Source organism: Rissa tridactyla, chromosome 4, assembly GCF_028500815.1.
Source record: "Rissa tridactyla isolate bRisTri1 chromosome 4, bRisTri1.patW.cur.20221130, whole genome shotgun sequence".
In the NCBI taxonomy this organism is placed as follows: Eukaryota; Metazoa; Chordata; class Aves; order Charadriiformes; family Laridae; genus Rissa; species Rissa tridactyla.
The window spans coordinates 23,587,323-23,591,790 of NC_071469.1; positions in this window are offsets into that span (position 1 = coordinate 23,587,323).

Here is a 4,468-nt window from a genome sequence, read left to right on the forward strand (position 1 = left end):
TGTAAAAGAAAGATACCTATATAAACTTTTTTTTTTTAAAGGAGAGGTGGTAGAGGTGCTATTAGAGTAGAGGAACATAGTTGTAGCCACAAAACCTGTGTAAATTATTACTTATATACGCATGTGACTGTATGATTTGATGACAAAAGAGACTTTCAGCCTTATCCTGAGGTCTCAGGATTTGTCCCTTCATTTGCGGGTGCTGCTTATGGGTAGCATGTCTCTGTAAGGAACCCGTGCACCTGGGATAAGCAAAGCTGCTTCACAGAAATATAGTTATGATATTGGTACAGTGCTGTAAGTGGTGTAGACAAGTAAGAAATACAGCCTGTTAAAAAGACCCCTCCCCCTCAGTGACTTATAGTTATCTAAGGCCATGGAATAATTTTTCTTCTTCTTAAAGAAAAACAATACCAAGAGGAAGAATGAGTTTTCATTCTGCTAACATAGTGTCTGTTTTATTTCTAGGGGCTCTTTTGGGAAAGAATATCCTGGCAGAATAACGGAGTGACCAGAGTGAGTGTTTAAACCCCTAGAAAAATAACATGTACCTCATGAAAAATGCTGACCACAGAAATGTTGACCCACTATATTCAGCTGAGAACATGATCAATCCAAGGGTTAGATGACGTGAAAACATGTATACATTTTGCGTTAACCTTTCATGTCTGTGAAGGACAGATGATAAGCCCTTTACCCTACTGACAAAGTGAAGAGGGATTCAATCTCTCTACTGCTTCCACTCTAATTAAATGTGGATTTTATGTAAACCGCAATGCAAACTTTTTATGAATTCAGAAAATGCTGGCTTCATTTTTCTTGTCAGGCTACAAAACTAGACCATGACAGATGAGTTTGAGCATTTGCTGATCATTCATCTACAAAACATAATAGTTTGATTCTTTCACTTATGGCTATTTACAGAAACAGAAGTTAATTAATTGAAGCATTGGTGCTCAGCAAATTATTTTTATTTTTTCCCCTTTAGCCAGATTTCATTGTATCCTAAGAAAAATGTTTAATAACATGATACGAATGAAAGATCATAGACACCATTTCCTATCAAAAGGGCACATTTATTTAGCCTTAATATAAGAATAATAACAGTGGCTACATGTACCCATACAAATATACTTGGAACTCAATCAAGAATGCAATCAACTGGTTTGGCGCTATTCATGCGGCACCTAAATAATTCAAATTAATCAAATCCGCTAGAATCAAATGGAGCAGTCACAGCTATGCAAAGCAAGTGCGAAATTTAATTTGTGCCTAATCTGCCTTGGAATATACTAGAATATTAGCATCAGTTGCCTGTTTTGGAGTTCAGTTCTTTCTTTTTTTCTTCCTCTTGTTTTCTCTGTGTCTTATAGACATGAACGTATTTAAGGAAATGTGATTTTAAATGTGTTTTTTACATTACAGAACAGTAGAAAAGTCCTTACTTAAAAAAATGTTACCTTTTAGCACTATTTATTAAGGGGCAACTCTGTTGCAGAAATATCAGAAGAGGAAATTATTTATTCACAAAAATGAAACTAAGCAACCTGTCTTTAGCATTGTATAGGAATGAAATCCATAAGCAAAATTCAGACAATAAACAGAAGATTTTTAAATTTCTTCAGTGATCCAAGGCATAGCAGTTGAAGTTGAAATCAAGACAAATACAGGTGTCAACTTAAGGGATAAATTTAGCTCTAGATTCTTTTTTTCTTGGGTTCCTTTGACCTGAAATAAGAAGTTATATACCCCAGACTCCAACAAGCATACTGCTCCCCATGTAATATTGGAGGCACAGTATCAGTTAAAAGAAGTAGAGCAGTGCCACTTCTGTGTGTGTTCAAATGCGTATACAAATTTTACATGAATACTCAGTTCTAGGATGATTGGCTAACAGTCATTGTCAATAATCTGGCTTTAATAAAGTAGAGATTCTCTATTAAGATTTTTTTTTCCAGCTTATAGGTGAAGTCATTACATATTTTAATAGACTGAAATGTAGCAAGTGCAGGTTATTTCTTATTCCCATGAGAAGCAAGGACCTGCATAGCTTAGTTTAGACACATGAGATGCGCAGGGGAAGAGAAGCGGTGTTTTTAAAATGGTCGCAGAGGCCATCACGATCATAGAATTCATAGAATTGCCTAGGTTGGAAGGGACCTTTCAGATCATCCCAAGCTAGGGACTGGTGTTGGTATTAATGCAGACTCCTTCACTTAGAGTGACACTCTAAAAGGCCCAGTGGTGTAAAGGAGTCTGGGATCATGGGCTGGTATGCAACAAGAAATAGAAATTAGAGAAGGAATGGGCTGTGAGAGGCCATGTCAGTGAAGAGAAAGAATAAGGGGGATCAGTAGAGAAATGACAAAAGAGAAGTGACATAGCTGAAGTAACACTCTTCGCAGTGGTGTTCCAAGTGCTTGTAAGGGAGGAAAGACTGTCTTTAACAAGGCGAGAAATAATAATACTGCTTGAGGAGAATTTGGATAGATGCTTTAGCTGGACAATAGAATCATTACTTAGAACATAAATATAGGATTTGTAGTGTGAGTATGGTGGCTTAGAAATATTATGGCATAAAATGAAAGATTGTGATGAGAATATTGGTAACTTTATGCTTCTACAAGTTTTATAAGATAAAGGTGTTGATTCATCCTAAGCCACCATGAAACTTTGTTGTGTGTAACTGCAGTGGTCTTCCCACCTACAGCCTCAGGGGCGTAAAGCCACAAGAACATGCCTAGCAAAACTGTGAAGTTTTGCTTGAACAAGTCAGTTGATTTATTGCTCATTTCTCTTTTACATATTAATAGTTTTCAAAGACAATTACAAGATGTTTAAAAAGAAAGAATCTCGAATGCCATTGTATCACCAGAGTCTGAGAGAATTGTGGGTTTTTTTTCCAAAAATGCACAAGCCAAACCGTCAGCTGCTATGTATCAGCTTAGGTGTCTGGAAGCCGTTTTACACCAAAGGAGAGTCTGGCTCTTCTTCCCTGCAGTTTTGTTGATTCCATCCTGTTTTCATTCAAGTGTGTGCTTCTGAGAGGATAAGCACTGAGCTGTAGTTCTTAAGGGCTGCAATCTCTTAAAATATAAAATAAATAACTAGCTTTGGGATAAACATTTTCTTTCCGCCAGCGGCATAATGCTTGGGCTTGCAATGTTATCATCCAAGAAAGTTTTATCTCAAAAAACTTTTCATTCTGTCTGGCACTGAACATCAACCCAAGTAAGATCCTCAAAATACTGAATCATCTGCAAAAAAATGAGAACTGAAAAGTAGCAAGGATTCAATCCTTTCCCTAAGCATCGCTTTGAGCAAAGGCAGTGTCAGGTCTTGAATCTGTCATTAGAATGTGCTAATCTGAGACATTCATGCAGCTGAAGCATGACTGTATGGTCTGTCTGGCTCCATTTGTAATATTGCAAATCTGTACAAGCAGAAATCATTTGGGATTTGCTGTGTTATCATTAGAATCCTCATTACAGAAGCAGAAGTGACCATTGCAGATAATGTTATGAAACTGTTTCTACTCTAACATTTCAAATTTACTTGCTCAGAAGTGGGAAACTTTGTACCTTTTATGCTGAAGTTTTCATACTTTAGCACTGCTGGAAACATGTCTTTTATTTAATTTTACTTGGAAATGAAGAAAAAAAGATAAATGGTTCTGGAGAAGAGTAGAAGAAATATGTATTTATTGTACGTGTACCTCTCAATAAAGTAGGTACCCTGAAGTTGTCAGACTTACTTCTCCAATCATTTGTTTCAAAAATGTTTATTCCCCTGCCTTATTCTATTTCTCTACTTTTTGCTGACTTCCTCCCGCAGTTTTGTATGGCCTGCACAATAGCTATAATTAATCAACTCCATAACTGCAGCCTTTGAAAATCCTTTGAAGACTTCTCAGGCCATGTTACTGGGCTCTGTGACAGGCTGGTCAGAGCATGTGTCTTCTGAGGTGAGTTTTCTCCCGGATGCAGCCATAGGCTGAAAAAATCTTTCGATACAGAAGTTTTCCAGTGAGATGAGTAAATCTTCTGTCCCGTTACCATATTTTTATGCACCTGGGCACACTGCTGGCTCATATTCATCCGGCTGTCGACCAACATTCTGGGGTCCTTTTCCACTAGGCAGCTTTTCAGACGCTCTTCCCCAAGCCTGTAGTGTTGCATGGGGTTGTTATGACCCAAGTGCAGGACACGGCACTTGGCCTTGAAGTGGGAATGAATGAAAGGGAAAGGACAATTTTTAGGCAAGTACATTGATGTCTTAAAAGTAGCTTCACCTTTTATTAGTCTTTTGCTATGGTGCAACCATATCTGTGCAACCCTTTAGTTACACCAAAATTCAGTCACAAGATCATTTAAATCAGATGAGGAATTTCCAACAAATATTCACACTGGATAAAACACATCAAAAAGGACAAATAAGACAAGGCCAGCTGTGGACTATGGCAAACGCA